The sequence below is a fragment of the Saccopteryx bilineata genome, chromosome 4 (assembly GCF_036850765.1).
Source record: "Saccopteryx bilineata isolate mSacBil1 chromosome 4, mSacBil1_pri_phased_curated, whole genome shotgun sequence".
In the NCBI taxonomy this organism is placed as follows: Eukaryota; Metazoa; Chordata; class Mammalia; order Chiroptera; family Emballonuridae; genus Saccopteryx; species Saccopteryx bilineata.
Genome location: NC_089493.1, coordinates 164,656,730 through 164,682,193, shown reverse-complemented (window position 1 = coordinate 164,682,193; position 25,464 = coordinate 164,656,730). Strand labels below are relative to the sequence as shown.

Below are 25,464 nucleotides of genomic sequence, written 5' to 3'. Positions count from 1 at the left end.
ACCTCAGCATTTCCAGGTCGACGCTTTATCCACTGCACCACCACAGGTCAGGCCAGAGTAAGTTTTTTTTTAATTTTTTTTTTTTTTTTTTTTTTTTTTATTTATTTAAAATTTTTTTTTTTTTATTTATTCATTTTTAGAGAGGAGAGAGAGAGGTAGAGAGAAGGGGGGAGGAGCTGGAAGCATCAACTCCCATATGTGCCTTGACCAGGCAAGCCCAGGGTTTCGAACCAGCGACCTCAGCATTTCCAGGTCGATGCTTTATCCACTGCACCACCACAGGTCAGGCTTAATTTTTTAAAAATTGTATATATTAGGTTGAAACTAGTTTAGTATTTTTAAATAGAGTTCCAGATGACATAAGGTTCTGCCAGACCTGCTAATCCATTTAAACTCAGAACCCTCTTATCCAGGTATGTAACGACCATAATAAATAAGGTATGCAATCATTTGAAAACAAGACAGATTTATTTGTTTTGAGGACTATGAATAGTTCTGTCCCTACTACCTGATCTCCTCCCGCCATGACTCCTGGACCTAGAGGGGCTCCGACTTTGGCTCCGGCTTTCACTTCGGCTCCTGTTCTGGCTGCGCCGGCCCCTGCTGCGGTCCCTTTTTCTTTCTCTACTTCGAGAAGTGTGCCTCTCATGACTTTTTGCCATGTGTTTGTGAGATTTCTTCCCCCTGTGGCTACTCTTCCTTCTCCTCTCCGTTTCCCCGTTCTGTTTGTAGGAGCGAGTCAGACTGGGGCTTCTCCTCCTCCTGCGTCTGCCGTGGTACTCCTCATGGTGTCCCATCCGCTCTCTCCTATCTGAGCTCTTCCCAAAGGAAGAGCCAGACCGGTCTGGAGAAAGGTAGATGTCCCTGTTAGCTTCCCAGAATTCATTGTTGGGATTTCTGAACACATGAAGAAAGTTGCAGTGCTTTCCTCTTGGGCATTGTTGTATTTCAAATAAGCCACAAATTGCCATTTTCCATCGGGTCACTGGGCAGAATTCGCACTGAAGCTGCCGTCCTGCATACCATCGTCCGTTAAACAGAGAAAGGGCCGCCTGGCACTCTTCTTCCGATTGGTACTGAACATATACATTGCCCCTTAGGTGAGGTTCCAAGTTGCAACTGACCTTGAACTGGATCACCTTCCCCACATTCTTGAACTCAGGGAGCACATCCTCATAGAAGTCCAGGAACTGCTGGTAGGTCTCCTCTTCACTGTACTCCAGACTGGCATCGGGGTCGTAGTCGTCCCTTCTGCACTGCTCCATTCCAAACGTCGTAAACATGCTTCTGATAAGAAGGGTGGGGCTTGATGTTGGGAAATTGTGTTTGCGTGAACACCTATCTCCAAATCTGCAAGCTCCTGTTTTACTGTAGAATGGACAATTAGCTCGATCTTTCTCCATTATTCTTAAGTCCGTAGGTGGTTCTGGGTTTTGCCATGTGGCAACATTTTCCAACTCATTTTCAGCCCGCTCCAGCATCTTCTGCACAGCCTCCTCTCTTTCTCTCCTCTCTTGTAGCTTCTGCTTCTCTTCTTCTTTCTCTTTCTTCTGCTGTTCTTCCCATTCTTCCTTTAACTTTCTCTCCTGTTCTGCTTGCCGTTTCCGAGCCGTCTCTTCTTTTTCCTTCTTTATTCTGAATTCTTCTTGTGCCTTCCACTCCCGCTGCAACCACTCCTCGTGTAATCTTTGCCTCTCTATCTCCAACAGCGCCTCTTCTTCTTCTTCTTCTTGTTCAACAACAGTTTCCTCCTCTACCTCCTCCGTCTTCGGTGAGAATCCTGAGTCTCTCAATCTGGCGAGTTCCTGCCGATGTTTCTTTCGTTTCTCCTTCTTCAGGGCGGCCCTGTATTTCTTGTGGCTCGGTTTCTCCAGAAGAATCACCGTGCCGGGCGCCGCCATCTTGTCCGCGCCACCACGCCCACCGGCATTTGTAATATGTATAAAGACACTAGAACAGACGTCTCAGTAGTCTCTGAAAGATAGTAGTCTGAAAGCAAAGTAAGTAGATACTTATGAGAATTCATTGAAAAGACCTGGGGGCACTATACATGAAAGCTCCAAACCAACCACTAGCTTTGGAACTGGATTCATTGAGCACCACAGTAATTCCTGAACCTACTAATTGTCTGATCTTGGGTAAATAACATGTACGTTGTAGGGCTGTTGAGAATACTAAGAGACTTATAGAATGGATTTATTAGCAGTTCTAGAACATAGTTAATATATAGTAAATGTCAATATTCCACATTGCCACATGTCCTGCAGTGTATTTACATAAATATCCTAAAATGACAAAACCATAGATTCAAAGATTATTCATTTTTAACAGCCCCAGAGTAAATATGTTAAAATTATCCATTTAAATCTGGTTCTAGGTTTTATCCTGGTACCTATCTGTCAGTTATAATTTACACACAAAGATGTTTCACAAATTTTTCAAACTATGAAGACATAAAAAAGTAACAAAAGCCCACACATATATTTTAGTTAACAGATGTCTCAAATTTGAACAAATCCTCTGCAAATCCATATTTTCATTTACTATTTTTGAAGCTAAATTAAGTTTCATAGTCATGGACTAGCCTATCTTTAAGGTTCACCTGCACATGATTTGGAAATGACACCTTTGTCATGTTTTGTTTCAAAAATTAAAAAAAAACAAACAAAAAACTAGTGCTCTCATTACTTTTACTTGGATATTATTGAAAAGCAGGATATTCCTATGGCCTTACTCTATTTAGGGTACAGTACGACACGTAGATATTCATATTTACCAGCTGAGGCTCTTTATTTAGCTGTCAGGACAATTGAAGCTGCTTGGTTATATGGAAGTGATACATAAACCTTTCAAAACTGATGAATGCCTTTTCTTTTTTTTTTTTTCATTTTTCTGAAGCTGGAAACAGGGAGAGACAGTCAGACAGACTCCCGCATGCACCCGACCGGGATCCACCCGGCACGCCCACCATGGGGCAACGCTCTGCCCACCAGGGGGCGATGCTCTGCCCCTCCGGGGCGTCGCCATGTTGCGACCAGAGCCACTCTGGCGCCTGAGGCAGAGGCCACAGAGCCATCCCCAGCGCCCGGGCCATCTTTGCTCCAATGGAGCCTTGGCTGCGGGAGGGGAAGAGAGAGACAGAGAGGAAAGCGCGGCGGAGGGGTGGAGAAGCAAATGGGCGCTTCTCCTGTGTGCCCTGGCCGGGAATCGAACCCGGGTCCTCCGCACGCTAGGCCGACGCTCTACCGCTGAGCCAACTGGCCAGGGCCTGATGAATGCCTTTTCAAAGGACATTTACATGGCAGCTGACTCTAGCTCAGTGGTAAAACGTGGTGCAATGACATACAGAGTGGGGCAAAAGTAGGGTTACAGTTGTTTGGAAAATAATGCAATAATTAATAAATAATAATACAAGTATAAACTGTTTTATGTACTCAAAACTGTAAACCTACATTTGCCCATCCTATATAATGTGTTCAAGACAATCAGGGACCAAGAGGGCTTCTCTGCAGAAGTATAGTCTGAACTAAGATCTGAAAGGAGACAAAGTGGAGAAGGAAGATGGAACCAGAAAGAGAAACAGCATGTACGGAGACCTAGTCACAAATGGATAATCAAAGACTGAAAGAAACCAATGAGGCCAGAAGGGAATCTGAGGGTAGTAGATGAGGTGAGAGTTAAAGGCTAGATTGTGCAAGGACTGACAGGCCACATTAAGGTAAGCAGGGACTGTCTTGTTCATCACATATCCCCAATGTCTAGCATAGTTCAGTTGATAAAAGCTACAAAAGGGTATGAGTTAAATGACCAGCCTTTGGAGAAGATGAATAATTAAGTTATTGCCTCTACTTTACCCATGGAGATATACAAATAAGAGAGGGATAAGGGATCTGAGAAATTTAATATGAAAAGTCCCCTGGAGAAGCAGATTATGATTGGGTCCTACTATATACAGGTGAGAAATGGAAACCTCATGCAGAAAAAGGTAGAGTGCCACAGGAGTAGTAGTATAGGCTTGAACAGAACTTTAGATTCTATTCTGTGCTTTCCCTCTCCTGTTCATTGCCTCATGTCCATCACTGGCTGGGGTGGCCAGCATATTACAACCTTACTCAGTCCCTTGAGTTCTCTAGAGAATTACAATTGAAGGGAAGGAGAGGAAGTTCTACTTCCTGGCACTGTGGTAAAGCCATGATTCTAACTCAGAGGCTCTGTGCCTTGAGGGCATCTCCATTCTCCTTCAACTCATTAGGACACTAGGGCCTCGGCTTGGCCACTCAGTTTTACCAGCAGCTGATAAGCTTGCCCTGGCTGGTTAGCTCAGTTGGTTAGAATATCATCCTGATATGCCAAGGTTGCAGGTTTGATCCCCAGTTAGGGCACATACATACAAGAATCAACCATAAAAAAATGGGACAACAAATTAATGTTTCTCTCTCTCTCTCTGTCTCTTAAAAAATTATTTTTTCAATAAAAACAACAGGCTCAATCACTATTCTAGATGAAAGAGAATAAACAAAGACAACAGGATAAAATGTGTTGAATATTAAATATGGAATGTTATAGAATATATGGAACAATGAACTAGATAGATCCTGATTAGCATACATATACATTTCATTGCTCTATCATTTGACAGGGCCTAGAATAAACATCTCAGTATCAAGAACACATTTAGCACCCAGATCTTAGTTTCTTAATAACATTAAATAAAGGAACCATGTCCCCCTCAATAAATGGTTGACTCTGGGACTGGGACAGGAAAGATACAAGATGAGCCTGGAGCATTTTATAGTGCCATAAAATGAGAAGACCTTAAAACCAACAATAACCCCACAACGATGGGGGCATATTGAAGGAACATAGGAGCCAACTGAAAGAGCTCCTAAAGGTCAAAGCTGGAACAACCTGAACAAAATATAGTATTATTGGATTACTTCCCCAAGTATACAGTAAATATCCATGAGTGCAGTGATATAAATAAGTTGAATGAATGGGGCAGAAAAGATTAATTTCTGAAAAATTCTAAGTAACCTGTTACTTAGAACACATTCCACCTTTAAGGAGAGCAAAACTCCCCTCTCCTTAAGTGTGGGCAGACACAGTGACTTCACTGCCAGGATACAGTACTGGATGGAGGGGAGGAATTTTTATAATGGACAAACCTGGCAAATAAGAAAGACCTCAGCCCTGGCTGGTTGGCTCAGTGGTAGAGCATCAGCCTGGCGTGCAGAAGTACCGGGTTCGATTCCCGGCCAGGGCACACAGGAGAAGCGCCCATCTGCTTCTCCACCCCTCCCCCTCTCCTTCCTCTCTGTCTCTCTCTTCCCCTCCCATAACTGAGGCTCCACTGGAGCAAAGATGGCCTGGGCGCTGGGGATGGCTCCTCAGCCTCTGCCCCAAGCGCTAGAGTGGCTCTGGTCGCAACAGAGCGACGCCCTGGAGGGGCAGAGCATCGCCCCCTGGTGGGTGTGCCAGGTGGATCCCGGTCGGGCGCACGCAGGAGTCTGTCTGACTGTCTCTCCCCGTTTCTGGCTTCAGAAAAATACAGGGAAAAAAAAAAAAAAAAGAAAGACCTCAGCCAGATGATCAAGGCTAAGATCAATAGTAACAAATTATGCTGATAGTATGTATTACTTTGTGTGTGTGACAGAGAGAGACAGATAGAGACAGACAGACAGGAAGGGAGATGAGAAGCATCAATTCTTTGTTGCGTTACCTTCATTGTTCATTGAGTGCTTTCTTATATGTGCCTTGAGGGGGAGGGGAGACTGCAGCAGACCGAGTGACCCCTTGCTCAAGCCAGCGACCTTGGGCTTAAAGCTAGTGATTGTGGGGTCACGTGTATGATCCCATGCCTAAGCCAGCAACCCCACACTCAAGCCAGTGACCTTGGGGTTTTGAACCTGGGTTCTCTGCATCCCAGTCCGATGCTCTATCCACTGCACCACCTCCTGGTCAAGCTATGTATTACTGATTATGTGAGGAGTACGGCACTCTACCTCTGTGGTCTTCCTTTCAAAATCCCTTAAGCCCAACATAATCATGAGAAAAACCCAATTCAAACTAAAGGACTTTCTACAAAATATTGATACATGACTCAAAACTTAAGATCATCAAAAACAAGGAAAGTCTGAGAAGCTGTCACAGCGAAGAGGTGCCTAAAGACATGACTAAATGTAGTATCTTCAATGGGATCCTGGAACAGAGAAAGGACATTAGATAAAAACTAAGAAAATCAAAATATAGACTTTAGTTAATAATAATAATATATGGATATTATCCCATTTATTGTGACAAATGTACCATTCTAATGATAAATGTTATTGATAATTAACATTAGGGGAAACTGAGTGTTGGGTATATGGTAATTCTTTGCATTTTTCTGTAAATCTACAACTATTCTAAAATAAAATAAATTTCAAGGTCTATTTTATCACACACACACCCCTTCCCAGGTAGTAAAGTCTCCTTTAACAAGCAATACAGAACATTCTCATGCCTCCAAAAGCTTTTACTGGAGAACAAGAAGGGCCAAAATAACAGGGGCCCCTTTAAACCAGGCCTTAAGATACTCAATGAACAAATATATGACCCATCAAGTTGGCTCATTAAAATAGCAATAAGGCCCTGGCCGGTTGGCTCAGTGGTAGAGCGTCGGCCTGGTGTGCAGAAGTCCCAGGTTCGATTCCCAGCCAGGGCACACAGGAGAAGCGCCCATCTGCTTCTCCACCCCTCCCCCTCTCCTTCCTCTCCCTCTCTCTCTTCCCCTCCCGCAGAGGCTCCACTGGAGCAAAGATGGCCCAGGCGCTGGGGATGGCTCCTTGGCCTCTGCCCCAGGCGCTAGAGTGGCTCTGGTCGCAACAGAGCGACGCCCCGGAGGGGGAGAGCGTTGCCCCCTGGTGGGCGTGCCCGGTGGATCCCGGTCGGGTGCATGCGAGAGTCTGTCTGTCTCTCCCTGTTTCCGGCTTCAGAAAAATACAGAAGAAAAAAAAGTAGCAATAAAAATTTTTTTATTGATTGATTGATTATAGAGAGAGGGGAAGGAAGGGAGAGAGCGGGACAATCATTGACCTGTTCCTATATGTGCCCTGACCAGAGACCAAAACCACAACCTTTGTGTATCAGGACGATGCTCTACCAACTGAGATATCCAGCCAAGGCAAGAAAGATGTTTTTAAGCAGACATTCTAAATATTATAGTTGCCTGGTTAATTCAGTGAAATGGCTTCCCAAGAGAATATTGACAGGCCCATTAACTGGGACTATTTATAAGGTCCCAATTAAACAGCAAGATTAACAGGAGTCACTGTCACTTTTTAAAGTTCTTAGTTGCTTTTTTCTTTTTCTTTTTTTTTCAATTGTGGGGACCAGGAATCATGTGATGGGAAAACCTGCCAAGAGGTGGCGTCATCTATCCAACACCACCCGGAGACAGCAGGTAAAAGGTAGGGATCTCAGGAGCAGGAGGATGTCTGAACATGCCTTGTTTGGAGTTGACATCTGATGGGATGTGTGACGGGTGTGATCCCAGAGAAAAGTGCTTGTCGCTGCACGTGATGAGGGGCGTGAGAAGATGAACGGCATGGGATGGCTGAACCACCAGCACTTTATTGGACTTTTTGGTTTAAAATAGCAAACACCCTCGTGCAGACATTCTAATCCAGGGGAGGTAAGGCGGCAGGATTCCCACACAGCAGCCGGAGGGCGGGGCCAGGGAAGGGTAATTAGTTGTTCTTATCAGATTGTTTTCCTGCATGTGAATTCCTAAGCACAGAGCCTCATTATAGTGTCCCTCTGGAGCCTGCAAAATTTATTCCTCTGGCATTGTTTTCCTGATTAAAATTTGAGATGTAATCCAGTTTTTCCTCTTAATATGACACAGGTCTGCGGCCTGAAACTTGAGCAGAGCGACAAAGAGAGACGTGTTTACTACTGACTGCTACCTATGGCAGGAGGTGGCAACTTTGTTATTTACAGACTGGTAAACCTGACAGTCCAATTTTAGTTTCCATTGCAGAATGGGAAAGATAATATGGAAAGAGAAGGAATGAATTAAAATGTACTTTGAAATGTTTAACTTCATCTTCTTAGACTCATCAGAAAATTAAAAAAAAAAATCAAATCAACAGGTGACTAACTTATCAAGTAGAAAATCCCATTAAATTACCTTAATGTGCATGATTAAGTGATTGAAACCTCTTAGGGTAATAAATACAGGCACAAATACCAAATAAATTATGTTTTCAAGTAGCAACAAAGGGGTCTCTCTCTCTGCACCTGGGAAGCATTACCATGGTCAAGAAAGAAATCTGTATGCTCAGATGAACTGAGATCCTATTTTAAACCCTGGCTATTCATAATGTATAAATATTTCCTCTTTCTTTAGAAGCCATTTCTATTTCACTATCTGGGTCTGAGGCTGTGCTCAGGCTCTGTTGGAAATTTAGACTGCTATTCTTTCTTAGGAGCTTTCCCTGAGAACTGACTGCCTGACCGGGCGGTGGCGCAGTGGATAGAGCATCAGACCAGGATGCGGAAGTCCCAGGTTCGAGATCCCGAGGTCACCAGCTTGAGCGAGGGCTCATCTGGTTTGAGCAAAAGCTCACCAGCTTGGCCCTGGCCGGTTGGCTCAGTAGTAGAGCGTTGGCCTGGTGTACGGGAGTCCAGGGTTCGATTCCCGGCCAGGGCACACAGGAGAAGCGCCCATCTGCTTCTCCACCCCTCCCCTCCCCTCCCCCTTGTCTCTCTCTCTTCCCCTCCTGCAGCCAAGGCTCCATTGGAACAAAGTTGGCCCAGGCTCTGAGGATGGCTCTATGGCCTCTGCCTCAGGCGCTAAAATGGCTCTGATTGCGGCAGAGCATCGCCCCCTGGTGGGCATGCTAGGTGGATCCCGGTTTGGCACATGCAGGAGTCTGTCTGACTGCCTCCCCGTTTCCAACTTCAGAAAAATACAAAAATCAAACAAACAAACAAAAAAACTCACCAGCTTGAGCCCGAGGTCGCTGGCTCAAGCAAGGGGTTACTCGGTCTGCTGAAGGCCCAAGGTCAAGGCACATATAAGAAAGCAATCAATGAACAATTAAGGTATTGCAATGCGCAACGAAAACCCGTTCCTGTCTGTCTGTCCCTGTCTATCCCTCTCTCTGACTCTCTGCCTCTAGGATTGTTTTCCTGATTAAAATTTGAGATGTAATCCAGTTTTTCCTCTTAATATGACACAGGTCTGCGGCCTGAAACTTGAGCAGAGTGACAAAGAACTTCCTGACCAGGCAGTGGTGCAGTGGATAGAGTGTCGGACTGGGACTCAGAGGACCCGGAGGACTCAGGTCTGAAACCCCGAGGTCACTGGCTTGAACAAAAGGGGTCACTGGCTCTGCTGTAGCCCCCACGGTCAAGACACATATGGGAAATCAATCAATGAATAACTAAGGAGTAGCAATGAAGAATTGATGTTTCTCATCTTTCCCTTCCTGCCTGCCTCTCTCTATATATCACAAAAAAAATAAAGAGAACCACTAAGATAAAACTAACCCATGCAAAAGTATACATAAACCCCAAACACAAGATATAAGAACTATTCTACCATTAAAGTCACCTTAGTGTTCTAAAAGACAAAGAGTTGAAGGGTGGATAGTAAAAGCTTGCTATAAAGAAAATATATTGATAACATGGCATATTTCACATGTTGGTACTAGCCCTGAACCTGTTACTAATGAGCTATCAAGTCTCAAGGACTGAATTTCATTCTTTAGAACAGGAGTTGGTAAACTATATATATAGCCTGCAGATGAATTCTGGCCTGCCATCTATTTTTGTAAGACCCTAGGTGGGTAGAAAAATTTCTGTTGTGACACTGATAATTTTATGAAATTCTAATTTCAGTGCATATAAAGTTTATTAGAATACAGTAATACTCACTTGTTGCCATGTTGTCTATGTCCTGCAATTGCAGAACTTAGTAGTTGCAATAGAGATTATGTGGTACACAAGCCTAAAATATTATCTGGTCATTTAAATGAAGTTTGCCAACCCCTCCTCTAGAAGATCAGTGTAAAATTAAACTTTCTGCATTAATGGAATTATTCTGAGCTGTCCAATATAGTAGTCACTAGATACAGAGATGGAGAAACTGATTTTATTTCATTTTTGTCAATTTAAATAGTCATCTGTATTTAATAGTAGAACTCTAGGAAATGAGGGCTTAGCTGAAGTTTAGTTTTCCACCTGAAAGAATTCGTCACATCAATGTCTTTCCTTGCTCTCATACCATCACACTCTCAACAGTTCTGGCACCAGATACGTGGGGCTTTTTCCAAACCAAGTAAATTTGCATCACTAGCTGGGTTTCTTACAATTTAACTCAGTTCTGATACTATCTATACCTGAAGAAATTGTCATATACTATAGGTTAAGGCAGTGGTTCTCAACTTTTTGAAGTCGGGGCACATTTAAAATCCTACAATTGTAGGAACACTATATACAAATTTCTGAGAAATATGTTATAATAATTAAGTCAGATATTAAAAAAGGATATAGGCCCTGGCCGGTTGGCTCAGTGGTAGAGTGTTGGCTTGGCGTGCGGGAGTCCTGGGTTCGATTCCCAGCCCGGGCACACAAGAGAAGCGCCCATCTGCTTCTCCACCCCTCCCCCTCTCCTTCCTCTCTGTCTCTCTCTTCCCCTCCCTCAGCCAGGGCTCCATTGGAACAAAAGTTTGCCCAGGCGCTAGAATGGCTCTGATAGCAGCAGACTGACGCCCCAGATGGGCAGAACATCGCCCCCTGGTGGGCATGCCCGGTGGATCCGGGTCAGGCGCATGCGGGAGTCTGTCTGTTACATTTTTTGTTATACTTTTTAGAATTCGTAAAAAAAGAGGGGTTAAAAAATAAAAATAGAACAAAAGTTATCTTTATATATACATACATACACACACACATTCTTAATATAGAACAAAAGTTATCTTTATATATACATACATACACACACACATTCTTAGTAAGATTTAGTAAATTCGGCAGGTCCCAGCGCAAATGTGTTAAATTTTTTCATTCTTGTGTTTATGAGAAACATGTGCCTGATGTGTCCTAGCGATTTCTTCAATGTTTGAGCAAATATTTGAAAGGCAAACTCTCATTTCCTCATCAATACATTGAAGACTTCCTCTTTTTTTACTCTTGATTGTGTTAAAGATAGAAAACCCTAATTCACATAAATAGGATGTAGAAAATTGTAGTAAAATGTTCAAAGCTTTTTTAGATATTGCCACATATTGTTCTTTTATAGAAATCCAAAGGCTTCAAGAGACAATTCCTTATGTTTAATCATCAATCCACCATCAGTGGATATAGCTGCTAGTTCTTCTGTTAATGTTAAACCAAAATCACTTGAAGTTTCCATGAATGGGTTTCTAATCTAATAGTATTGTTCAGTGTTAAGTGATGGAAAAAAGGAACCAAATTTTTCTTCTAAACTTATTAAATGTTCAACTATTTTTATTTTTATTCTTGCATTTTTCCAAAGCTGGAAACGGGGAAACAGTCAGACAGACTCCGGCATGCGCCTGACCAGGATCCACCCAGCATGCCCACCAGGGGGTGATGCTCTGCCCCTCTGGGGCATCGCTCTTTTGCATCCAGAGCCATTCTAGCACCTGAGGCAGAGGCCACAGAGCCATCCTCAGCGCCCAGGACATCTTTGCTCCAATGGAGCCTTGGCTGCGGGAGGGGAAGAGAGAGACAGAGAGGAAGGAGAGGGGGAGGGGTGGAGAAGCAGATGGGCACTTCTCCTGTGTGCCCTGGCCGGGAATCGAACCCAGGACTCCTGCACGCCAGGCCAACGCTCTACCACTGAGCCAACCGGCCAGGGCCTGTTCAACTATTATTGGAAGTCTTTCATTTATGCAAGTGTTATTTACCAATGGAAACAGTTCCAAATGACCTTCAACAGCTTTCTTTTCCAAATCTGTAGTTTTCTCTGAAAGGCTTTCATTTTGTCAGTGGATGTGAGAATATTTTCTTCTTTCCCTTGCATGCTACTATTCAAAATATTGAGCTACTGAAATATATCAGCCAAATACTGTAACATGGCAATCCAAAATTGGCAAAGAAGGAGGTTACAAAAATGTAAATGTTTCATCTCTTCAAAAAAATGCAAGAAGTTCTTGTTGTAGCTGGTGTACACAGATAAGTACTTTTCCCTTTGACAGCCACCTCTTCTCAGTGTATAAAAACAGCGGTCTGTGTTGTGAATCCATATCGATACAAAAGCTATTGGAATAAATGCGATTTGACAGATCTTGTTTCAATAAAGTTTACCACCTGAACAACTTGATCTAAAACTTCTCTTAATTTTTTCCCCAATGTTTTTGCCATCAAGGCCTCCCTATGAAGAAGGCAGTGAGTTACAACAACATTCTCATTTTGTTTTTTTACAAAAGATGTAAGACCCTTAACACAGCCTACCATGGAAGAGGTGCCATCTGTACAAATGCCTACACATGACTTCTATGCTAACTGCCATTTATCAAGATAGTTATTCAAAATGTTAAAAACATCTTCATCTTTTGTGGACACACCTAATTCTTTGCAAAACAGAAACCGATTTACTATTTATTTGATCTTCATTAATAAAACGAATGAATGCTAAGAGTTGCGCCGTGTTGGTAATGTCTGTTGACTCATCAATTTGCAATGCAAAATTTGAATACTGAAGCTTATTACTGCATACATTTTTCTCAATATCAGAAGACATTTCTCTAATATGCCTGTGAACTGTATCATTGGACAGAGGAATCTTGCTTATTTTCATTGCTGCTTCATTTCCTAGCATTGCATGCAGGCAAAATAAGTGACTCACCTAAAGTATGAGCTTTCATAGTTTTTGCTATCAGTTCTGAGACTTGATAAGAAGCAATTTGAGCTTTATCAGAAATAATCATTACACTTTTAAAAGAATTTACTGCTTTTGTTTGCTGTTCAGACAATCTCTTGAAAAAACTTACAGATTTATCTTATAAATTAGAGTGTATAGTTTTAAAATGTTTACTCAATTTACTAGGAAGCAATGATTCATTTGCCATTTTACATCCACATACTAAACATAGCAGTAAAGGATGATCTTCACTTCTGGTCCAAGTAAAACCAAAGCTTAAATAACTTTCATTCTATATGAGAGTAAACCGTAATTTTGCTTTCTTACTTGCACTTAACTTTTGCTCACTTCTAGAATCGGATTCTTCAATATCACGCTTCTTTTTGAGAAATCTATCCATTTTATTTGGGTGTATTTATCTAAAAATAATATAATGTGTTAATAATAAATATAATAATGATGTGTTGACAGAAAAAGCGGTATTTCTGTAATGAAATGGTATAATAGAGTAACTATATTTATTTTTATATCTGGGCACATGCTGCGAACCAGCACAGCTAATCTAGTAATTCCAGGTCCCAAGTGGGAATGGTGCAGAATTAAGAAAATACAGGGTCGGGAGGGCCCTGTAATTGCTGCTGGCAAGAACAAAGCGCATCCAAAAACCACACCTTGCTTTATTTATAGGGCAAAGTGAGGCCATTAGCAAATCTTAACTTTACACCAAACAAAGCTGATAGAGGAAACTTGCCTCTAGTCTTTCCTGGGAACATGGAGGGTAGTGTAAATAATACAGCACCACAGCTTAACAACCTTTTGCAACCTAATCAGGCAAGTGAGGTGGGGGGTTGGGCAGACTGTCAGCTTACAGCCAATTCCCCATACTTCTGTCCCCCAAAAATCTAAACTTCAAAAACTCTGTTTGTTTTTTGGTCCCCAACAGGCATATATTTCTCTGGAATACCATAGGGCACACCTGGAAATCTTCTAAGGTGCACCAGTGCGCCCTGGTGCATACTTTGAGAACCACTGGGTTAAGGACATATTCCTCAAGACTGTCCCACAATCACCTCCAGTTGTTACTGTGCTTCTGACCGATAGGCTAAAAATTGGAGGTTCCCACAACCTCCTCCTCAGATTCAACTAATTTGCTAGAGTGGCTCAGACCTCAGGAAAACAGTTTACTATTTACCAATTTATTATAAAAGGACATGATAAAAAATACAGATGAACATCCAGATGGAAGAGAGGCACAGGACAAGGTATATGGGAAGGAGTACCAAGCTTCCATTCCCTCTCTGGGTGCATTATTCTCCCAGTACCTCCATGTATCCCCAACCTGGAAGTCCTCTGAATCCCAAGCTACAGGTATTTTTATGGAAATAGAAATGATCAATTATCAATTCCATTTCCAGTCCCTCACCCCTCTCTGGAGAATGGGGGATGAGCCTGAAAATTCTAAGTTTCAGTGCTTGGTCTTTCTGGTGACCAGCCCCCATTGGAAGATATTCCTATCCCTAGGGATTCCATGGGATTTAGGAGCCCTGGTCAGGAACCAAAGTAAAAAACTGAATGTTGGCCCTGGCCGGTTGGCTCAGCGGTAGAGCGTCGGCCTAGCGTGCGGAGGACCCGGGTTCGATTCCCGGCCAGGGCACATAGGAGAAGCGTCCATTTGCTTCTCCACCCCTCCGCCGCGCCTTCCTCTCTGTCTCTCTCTTCCCCTCCTGCAGCCAAGGCTCCATTGGAGCAAAGATGGCCCGGGCGCTGGGGATGGCTCTGTGGCCTCTGCCCCAGGCGCTAGAGTGGCTCTGGTCGCAATATGGCGACGCCCAGGATGGGCAGAGCATCGCCCCCTGGTGGGCAGAGCGTCGCCCCATGGTGGGCGTGCCGGGTGGATCCCGGTCGGGCGCATGCGGGAGTCTGTCTGACTGTCTCTCCCTGTTTCCAGCTTCAGAAAAGAAAATGCAAAAACAAAACAAAACAAAACAAAACAAAAAAACTGAATGTTAAATATAAGATGCTCTTAGTGCTCTTATGACTTGGGAAAGTACAAGGGTTTTAGGAGTTGTATACCAGGAACCAGGAGCAGAGACCAATGTATTATTATTTCATACCACCCATCTGAACTGAAGCAAGTTAATTAGGACCTACATGACAAAAGAACTACATACATTACTTATTTTGGTGTCATATAGGGCTGCCTGTCAGACATCTGAGGTCCCAATGGAGGCAAGTTTCTCACTCAGGTGAAGGCACCTAGGATTCAGAAGAAAGGAATGACAGATTGTCCCCAACACAGATTCTTTTCTAACAGAAAAAAATTGTTTGCACCCAGACTAGGACCAACTCCACAGCAGGAGTTATTCCACTCTCAGAGGTGCAAAACACTGCCCAAAGGTACTCGACCATAACACCAAAACAGTGTTTATAGCCAGACCTCATTAAAGGCAGTGCTTACTCTTCCAACAATGTAACACTATCCAAGGTATCATACCAGCCTGGACAGCTGACAACTGTTGGATAATTCCTGAAACAGCTTTCTTATTTGCTTCAGATACCCAGGCACCCCAGGCAGGAGATATGGATACAGGTATCCCCATGAATTACACGTTGACTACAAAACAGATTTGGGAACACTGATTACAGACCCTGCTGCCAAATCTTCTAAATAAATAGGAAACAAGAATTCTTTTCCCATGCCTTCAGTTATTTTATCCAACATTCAGGGAGTTCCTGCCATGTACCAGGCACTGTGCTTGGGATCCAACAGTGAAGACAAGATATAGTATCTTTCCTTTATGAAATTTACAGTCTCCCAGATGGAATGATAAAGAAAATCTCAAAGATCCTACATGACTTGAGACCATAGCCATCAAAATCCCACTCAGACTGAATATGTTGGGGGTAAATATAGGTGTTTTGTCTCCCGATGTTCCTGATGGGCACCAACTAATAAACAGTCCTGACACCTAGTCAATGTTGGTATGAATAGACATTTACCTGAAAACTCCATACAGACTGTCCACTTGCCTCTAATTTCCTCTCTTCAGGAGGGCCAAGGATGCCCTACTTTTAAGTCATCCTAAAAAGAGAAACATTTCACATTTAACCCTCTAGACTAAAACAGCAGCAGTTCCTAAGGCTGCTTTTCTGTAGAGATGTAAAGAGAATGCTGCCTGCCACTTATATCGTATTTTTTTATATCCTCATAAATTATTTCCCATTATTTGCCTTTTTCTTGCTTATGATTACAGTTAAAACTAACCATCCTCCAAGCCCTCTAAGTATCACTTGTCATAAGACCCCACATGTGGTCCTGGCCAGATAGCTCAGTTGGTCAGAGCAGTCCAGAAACACAGAGGTTGCCGGTTCAATTCCTAGTCAGGGCACATACAGGAACAGATTGATGTTCCTATCTCTCTTTCTCTCTCCATCCTTCCTCCCTCACTGAAATCAATAAAAAAAATTTTTAAAAAGAGAAGAGAAAAAAAAGACCCCCACATGTAACAAGCTATATATTCAGAACAAACATCTGAGGTGTTCAAACAAAGCACTCAACATTTAGCTAAAAGAATCCTTTTAAGGGGAAGCCAGTTGATAGAACAAAACTAGCTTTGATACATAACCCCCTACCCAACCTCCCAACATCCTCACCAGTTCCTCTTATAGGAACTAAGATGTCGCTTTTCACAGAAGCAGCAACTAAGTCCATCCTATTGGAAAAACTCCAGCATCACCCTGAGTATTGAAGTGTTTGCCTAGAACTGAGAACCATCTCTTCTCAGAAAATTAGCATTCCAAAACAAAATCACTAGCAAGAGGGCTCAAGATTTACTGTTCTAAAGAGGCAACAACTCTGTTCACTTCTGAAAATCATAAGAAACCAACACAAATACACTGTCAGCCTAAAGCAGAACTTAGTATGGTTGTAGCTAGGGCTAATGTCTAAAGCCCTTCAATCAATAGCTATTTTTATATTTTATTAATGAATTAGAGATGACTGCCCATAATTTTAAATTCACAACATTTCCCTATAAACCATTCTCATAGATAAGTATAGCTATGAAATCCCTCTACAAAAGGATCATCCTGACTAGCTTTGTGTGGTGGAGAAGAAGCCATGATCTTTGATTTCAGTGAAATTAGCAAAAATTCCATGGACTTCCTCCCTATATAAGGTCCCCTTTGAACACTTGGTAGGCACTCAAAAAATAAAAGGCTGATGCCTGTCTGGTGGTGGCCCAGTGGATAGTGTTAACCTGGGACACTGAGGTCCTAGGTTTGAAACACCTAAGTTGCAGGCTCAACATGATCCCAAGGTCACTGGCTTAAGCAAGGGGTCACAACTCAGTTTGAGCCTCCTTTCCCTCCTCCACATCAAGGCAGATATGAGAAACAATCAGTGAACAGCTAAAGTGTTGCAACTACAACATGATGCTTCTCATCTCTTTCTATTCCTATCTCTCTCAATCTTTACTGCAAAAAATATAATAAAACTTAAAAAAAAATTTTTAATTAAAAATAAATAAATAAAAGCCTGACTTTTCTCCTCTACTTATACATCCCTTCATGGATGGCTTGATTATCTTTGTTCTGTAATTCAAGTAACTTCATACTAGCCAAACCTGTTGAACCAGAACCACTCAGAAAGGTCTGGATATTTAGGTTTCTCCCTGCAAAGTCATACTCTTTCAGATTTAACCTGAATAAATTAGCAATTATGCTGGCATCCTGGTATAGTTAACAACAGAGTTGGCATGAACCAGGCCCAGAATGCCAACCAGCTACCAGCTGCTGTTCTCCCAGCAGTGTAACACTTGCCTAGGTACAAGGCAACCTAGGCAGCTGCCTACAGCTGGGGCCAAAGGTAAGTGAATGGTGTTGCACTCACCAGATGCTGCATCAGTCCAAAGTCCACAACTACAACCAAAGCGCTCCAGGTTAGAGTCAGACAACAGTTAGTGAACACATGTGATGTTCAATCAAGAAGACCCTTGCCCTCAAAATCTTGTAACAGTGAGGACTGAGCCAGCAGGCAATAAAAATAATTTACCCTGGTTAGCATAATTTTCACGTTATTGTTACTTATGCCCCATAGAAGTTCAACAGGAGCAAATAGTCTGGTCAATAAGTGTCGGGAAGCTTAACAGCCAAGAAACAGCTGATAAGTAACATAAGAGTCTCTACTTCAGTCTCATTTGTAAAATCTTAATGTTATGTTATTAACAGTACTCTGTATACAAGGTGGTTAGGCTTAAATGGAATATATGTTATGCCCATAGGGTAATATCTGGTATAGAATGGCACTCAGTAAACATGTACTGTTATCAGGAGCTACATTCCAGGCAAGGATAGATGATGGACATAAGTAAGTAGAAGGGAAAAGTTACTCTGGGAGAGCAATGGACAGTGAAAATTGGAAAGGCTAGTTAAAATTATGGGTATGCAACATAATTAAATGACAAGATAACCTGGACATGTTCTTTGAATATATGTACCCTGATTTATTGATGTCATCTCATTAAAATTAATAAAAAATTATTAATAAAAAAAATTAGGCCTCAATTATGGGATCTCTTTAAGAATAACTACAAAAGCAGCAATTTAGAAAAATACTGGGTTCAGTAATGGATGAGAAAGGAACTTGAGACAAGCTGCCATTCTTGCAAAGATCTCGACTATTGGTTGAAAACAACCAAAATGTTTGCAGTAGTGTTAATAAACATTCCTACCCACTCACCCTTATAATTTACCTTCCTATATAAGGTATCTAAGGTACCTTTATATAAGATATCTAAGACCGTATTTCCCAGCCATCTAATTTCACTTCTAACTGCCTCCAAATAATTTGGAGGAACCTAAAAATAGCCTGCCCCTCTGAGGAGCTTAAGTTGAAGTAACTCACGGAACTCCACCGAACACGTGTTCGTCGCAACCCTTCCCAAGTCCCTGGCCCTAGTGCCTGGGGGGGGGGGGGGAGCGAGGCTCTTTGCGACCAGTTCTAGGTGACTCTCCAGGGACAAGAGGGATGGCAGAAAACGGGCCGACTCTAGGGCTACGATCTCCCAGTGTCTCTTCAAGATTCCCTCCAAACCCGGGCTCAGGAGAAGACGAACCCCAAATTCGTCCCGTGCATTAAAAGACACCTCCCCAACATCTGCCTCTCGTCCCGGGCTGGTAAACCTCCAAGGTCTCTCCCTCACTTTGTCTTTACTCACACGCACGTGTCAGGAACTCGTCCGGAACACTCCAGTCCCACCGGAGGCCGCAGGGGAAAGGGGGAAAGGGCAGCAGCGAGCTGACTGCAGCCCCGCCCCGGGGTGGCTACTGGGCGGGCCCAGTGGGCGGAGCTCTTGGGACCCGCCCAGGAAAGGCCAAGTTGGAAAAATGCGTAGTATAGGTGAGCATACTTCTTATAGGAGTCAGACCCCAGAAGAGAAACGGTTGGAATCTTAACGAGTTGCTAAAGAGAAAACCTGGTATGTCCTATTGCGGACAGGCTTCCTGCCTACCCATTCCAGTCGCCTCCGGAAGGTCGGTTCTCACACTTGTGACGTTTTTCGGTTCCTTGAAGGGTCAGCCCACGTTTTTCCTATCCGCCACGCAGATCTTCTTTCTGGCTTTCACCAGCAGTGTTCTCACTCGGATAATGGAGCGTCCACTCACAAAGGTCACCTTGGTTTTCAGAATTTCTCCAGGAGGTTTTCGGGTAGATTATGTCTATCACCACTACAGCATAGTAACCCTATGGGACTACGTCCGTGGTGCCTGCTATGGGATCCTTAGCTGAACTGCAGCACTGGCTTTCTCTGCCAGACTTGCGCCTTGGCACAATTAGAGAGGTCACATCCTCGCTTTGGACAGATTGCTCACCAAATTACCAGCATTTCTTTTGAACACTGAAACTTCCTTCCCCCTCAAGCTGAAGTCAATATGATTCTGTCCTGCTGAACAGCTGGTGAGGCCAGGGTCCAGAGGGGCAAGGCTCAGCAGCAGTAATTCCTAAATCCATTTCTTAAATTCTAGAGCCTCTGCCTTCCTCGACCCCCAGCATTCTACCGGCTCTGCTGATCAATTGTATCTGGCACCTTTGCCTGGCAAGCCCCTGGGAATCAGCCACTGTCCTTGGCATCTGCCAACATGTTTTATTATCTTTCCTCAGCTCTTTTCATAATGAAAAAAAAAAAAAAGTATTTTCTGTGCATCCAGACCTCTGCTGAGAAAGCCCAGAACCCTAAATTGATTCTAGCAAGAGACCCAAGGGCAGAAGGCCAGAGAGCCACTGGAGAAATGGCAAGCACAAATCCTCTCCAGTTTTGATGAAGTTGGACACAGCCTGTGGTTGGAAAAAGGCTTACATAAATACAGTAATTTAAAAAGTCACATGGGCTGTGCTGGCCTGGTAGGCAGGGGCTCTGCTTTGCAGTTAAATAGGAATGTGGCTGAAGACTGCTGCCAGAATCAATGCCCGCATCCGGCTGTCACAGTGTGTTCATAAAGGAGTGTTATGAGAGCTATAAAATCAGGCAGATTGGGTGCGTAATTGTTCTGTGGAGCTCTGCAAAAGGAGAAATTGCACTGGCATCTCATATATTTTGCTTTCTCTTCTTCCAAACACACAAAATGGAGAAGGCAGAGCTACCCTGAGGATTCATGAAAAAGAAAGATGAGGCCCTGGCCAGTTGGCTCAGTGGTAGAGCATCGGCCCAGCGTGTGGAAGTCCCGGGTTCAATTACTGGCCAGGAGCCTGACCTGTGGTGGCGCAGTGGATAAAGCGTTGACCTGGAATGCTGACGTTGCCGGTTCAAAACCCTGGGCTTGCCTGGTCAAGGCACATATGGGAGTTGATGCTTCCTGCTCCTCCCCCTGTTCTCTCTCTCTCTCTCTCTCTCTTTCTCCTCTCTCTCTAATAAAAATGAATAAATAAAATCTAAAAAAAAAAAGTAAATAAATTACTGGCAGGGCACACAGGAGAAGTGCCCATCTGCTTCTCCACCCTTCCCCCCCCCTCTCTTCCCCTCCCACAGCCAAGGCTCCATGGGAGAGAAGTTGGCCCAGGCACTGAGGATGGCTCCATGGTCTCCACCTCAGGCGCTAGGATGGCTCTGGTTGCAGCAGAGCAACGCCCCAGATGGGCCGAGCATTGCCCCCTGGTGAGCATGCCAGGTGGATCCCAGTCAGGTGCATGAAGGAATCTGTCCATCTGCCGCCCCCTGCTTCTCACTTTGGAAAAATACAAAAAAAGAAAAAGAAAGATGAGAATTGTATGAATGTATACATGTGTGCTTTCAGAGAAGATACAGGAAGTAATTGAGGCTAGGGAAATACTAAGGCCTGTGGGAAGGAGGGACCAATGACCTGTTGACTACTGGATTCACAGATTAGTCCAGGTAGAAGGCAGGATTGTGCAGAGGGAAGGCCAGCCATTATGAGTATGGCTGAGTGGTGGGCCATGTTTTCATGTTAAATTGAAAAGATGGATACAGGCCCCAGCCAGATAGCTCAGTTGGTGAGCACATCTTCTGGATACTCCAAGGTTGTGGATTGAATCCCTGATGATGGAATACATGAGTCAACCAGTGAATGCATAAATAAGTGAAACAGCAAATCAATGTTATTCTTCTCTCTAAAATCAATAAATTAAAAAAAAGATGTGGCCCTGGTCAGATGGCTCAGTGGTAGAGCGTCAGCCTGGTGTGTGGAAGTCCCAGGTTCGATTCCCAGCCAGGGCACACAGAAGAGGTGACCATCTGTTTCTTCACCCTTCTCCCTCTCCTTTCTATCTCTCTCTTCCCTCCAACAGCTAAGGCTAAATTGGAGCAAAGTTAGCCCAAGTGCTATGGATTGCTCCATGGCCTCCGCTTCAGGCACTCCTGTTGCAACAGAGCAATGCCCCAGATGGGCCGAGCATTGCCCCCTAGTGGGCTTTCCAGGTGGATCCTGGTGGGGCACATGCCTGAGTCTGTCTCTCTGCCTCCGCGCATCTTACTTTAGAAAAAAAAAAAAAAAGATGCATACCTTTTTTAGATATAGGCCATTCAGTGTCCATTGTTCTTTGGAGGGAAACATATATTTTGGTTTCTTAATTTCCTAGATTAAAAATCTTTCATATTCAACCTTCTTAACCTCCATCCTTTTAAATTCTGAATTCATTTTAGTGAGTTGATTTATGTGGTCTTTTACCTGTAATTATCAACTACTTTTCTACTTTTTCACTTGTTTCTTTCTTCTTCTTTTTTTTTTTTTCCTTTAGAGGCAGGGGGAGGAGAGAGATGAGAAGCATCAACTCGTAGTTGCTTCACTTTAGTTGTTTATTGATTGCTTCTCAAACATGCCTTGCTCGGGAGGCTCAAACCAGCAGACTTGGGGTGATGTCAATGATCCCATGCTCAAGCTGATGAGCCTGTGCTCTAGCCCTCGACCTCGGGGTTTCAAACCAAGGCCCTCAGTGTCCTGGACCAATGCTCAATCTACTGAGCCACCACTGGTCAGGTTTTTGTTTCCTATTCTTACAAAGAGAGAATTGTTATGAATAATAACAAAAAAGAAAAGGAAAAAGTCCCAGAAAACAATTCAGCCAGATGAGAGGCAAAGGATTAGAGTAGGTCCATTACTTCTGAGTGTGACCTCATAATTGAAAAGCTAGTCCCAAGGGATACTAGGTCCCCAACCTGCTTGCCTGCCTTTCCCTTTCTCCATCTATCCTCTGCTTGCTTCCCTCTTGATGCCTTTTGCCCCTAAGACTGTTCTTTTCCTCTTCTCTCTGGAAAGGAACCACCGGTAGAGAAATATTTAATCATTTGTTCAGTCAGTCGATCAATCACAAATTATTAAACATCTACCTACAATTTGCCAGACTCTGTTCAGGCACTGCAGATAAAGTCAGAGCAATAGAGATTCTTGGCTGACTAAGGTTTACAAAGTAATGGGGAAGAAAGAGAAGTATAGGTACCTCTGACATATGTTATGTGGCAGCTAACATAGCCTGGGGAGTCAGGGAGAGTACTAGAGAAGGCAGTATACGCTCTGGCTGATTCTAAGGGCTTAGAGTACAAGAGAGATTTCTTCACCATCCCTGTCCTCCTCCTGTTGCTGCTCTGTAATAGCTATCCCAATTAGAGTAGGACTCTGCAGTTGTCCCCATTATTTCTCAAAAATATAGTTGGATTGGCAATGATATAGAAAACTTAGCCTGGCCTGTGGTGGCGCAGTGGAGAGAACATCGACCTGGAATGCTGAGGTCACTGGTTCAAAATCCTCGGTTTGCCTGGTCAAGGCACATATGAGAAGTACTTCTCACTCCTCCTGACTCCTCTTTCTGTAAAATCAATAAATAAATTCTTAAAAAATTTTTTAAAAACCCAAAACTTCAAACCCTCATACACTGCTGGTGGGAATGTAAAATGATGTAGACACTTTGGAAAACAGTCTGGTAGTTCGAAATGATAGACTTACTTTATGACTCAGCAGTTCCATTCCTGGGTGTGTACCCCCAAAATGAAAATATATGTCGACACAAAAACTTGTACACAGATGTTCGTAGTAGCATTATTCCTAATATCTGAATGATCAAAAGAACCCAAATATTTAATTATTGTTAATTGACGAATGGAAAAACAGAAATGGTATATCCATACGATAGAATATTATTTGGCCTTAAAAAGGAATGAATGGCCCTGGCCAGATAGCTTAGTTGGTTAGAGCATCATCTGGAAGCACAGAGGTTGCCAGTTCAGTTCTTGGTCAGGGCACATTCAGGAACAGATCAGTGTTTGTGGCTCTCTCTCTCTCTCTCTCTCCTTCTCTCTCTCTAAAATCAATAAAAATAAACGTTAAAAAAAAGAATGAATGCCCCTGGCTGGGTAGCTCAGTTGGTTAGAGCAGTGGTCCCCAACCCCTGGGGCTGTGGACCGGTACCGGTCCGTGGGCCATTTGGTACCAGTCCACAGAGAAAGAATAAATAACTTACATTATTTCCGTTTTATTTATATTTAAGTTGGAATGATGTTTTATTTATTTATTTTATTCTGATGTTTTATTTTTAAAAAATGACCATCCGTCTAAGACTCGCTCTTGACGCTTGTCTCATGATATATTTATCTGTCCCACCCTAAAGGCCGGTCCGTGAAAATATTTTCTAACATTAAATTGATCCGTGGCCCAAAAAAGGTTGGGGGGCCACTGGGTTAGAGCATGGTCCCCATATGCCAAGGTTGTGGGTTTGATTCCCTGTCAGGGCACATAAAAGAATCAACCAATGAATGCATAAATAAGTGGAACATCAGATCAATGTTTCTCTCTCTCTTTCTCCCTTCTCTTTCTCTAAAATCAATAAATAAAAAGTTTTTAAAAAGGGATGAATAAAAAAAAGGAATGTCTATCTGTCCCTGTCTGTCCCTCTCTCTGACTCTCTCTGTCTCTGCCACACACACACACAAAAAAACAAAACAACACTTGAAAACATTACATTTAATTAAAGAAGTCAGACCACACGTTGTTTGATGCCATTCATATAAAAGTCTAGATTAGGAATATATATGGAAACAGATAGTAAAATGAGGGTTGCTTAGGTCTGGGGGTTGTGGAGGTGGAGTTATAGATAAAGGTTATGAGGTTTCTTTTTAAAGTGATGGTTACACATATCTGGAAATACAATAAAAACCACTGAATAGAATACTTTAAGTGGGTGGTATGTTACTTAATCTCAATAAAGCTGTTAAAACAATAATGAAAAGCATACTTGAGGATCTGAAAGATCTGCAGTTCTAATTCAAATGCGGCCTGCATGGTCACTGACAATTTTAAGGACTAGAGTGAACTTTTTATTCTGGGTCCTATGTCCTCTCAGAGTTACTTCCTCAGTATGCAGAGAAACAATGTATTTGTGTGGGCATAAAGAGATGCAAAGGGCTAGATTGTGCATTCCCATACTTCCCCTCCTTCATAATGATTGACTCCATCATAATGATTTGGTTCAATATTTATGTGTACCTACTGTATTAAAAATATATGGACCTGAAAAAGCCAGAGTCTCTTCATTTATTCCAATGGTTGAAATCAAATATTAATATAATGTTCTCCATATAAACAAATAAAGCTCTTTAGAAGATAGACAGTGTGGCCCTGGCTGTGTGGCTCAGTGAATAGAGCATTGTCCCAGCACACCAAGGTTGCGGGCTATATCCCTGGTCAGGGCACATACAAGAAACAACTGATGAGTACATAACTAAGTGGAAAATGGGTAGATGCTTCTCTCTCTCTCTCTCTCTCAAATCAATGGAAAAAAATTTTTAAAGAAAAAAGATGATATCAGCTACAGCAAAACCAATTCCCAGGTCTTCTTCTTCTTCTTCTTTTTTTTTTTTTAAAGATTTTATTTAGGCACATGATTTGGGTCTGCAATTGCCCCATGTTAGCCATATGCGGCCTCCTTCAATAAAACTCTTCAAAATTAAAAAAAAAAAAAAGATTTTATTTATTCAGTTTAGAGAAGAGAGAGAGAGAGAAGGGAGAGAGAAGGGAGAGAGAAGGGGGGGAGGAGCAGGAAGCATCAACTCCCATATGTCCCTTGACCAGGCAAGCCCAGGGCTTCA

The 25,464-nt window shown here is 42.9% G+C and overlaps 1 non-coding gene and 1 pseudogene across 1 annotated transcript; both read right to left on the bottom strand.

Annotated features, from left to right (window-relative positions):
* Positions 1 to 449: 449 nt before the first annotated feature.
* On the bottom strand, positions 450 to 19,206 carry LOC136333454 (U2 small nuclear ribonucleoprotein auxiliary factor 35 kDa subunit-related protein 2 pseudogene; annotated as a pseudogene).
* LOC136337049 (small nucleolar RNA SNORA74) lies at positions 15,192 to 15,392 on the bottom strand. Its single transcript, XR_010731765.1, has one exon. It is a non-coding gene; the product is annotated as a small nucleolar RNA SNORA74 (small nucleolar RNA).
* Positions 19,207 to 25,464: the final 6,258 nt, after the last annotated feature.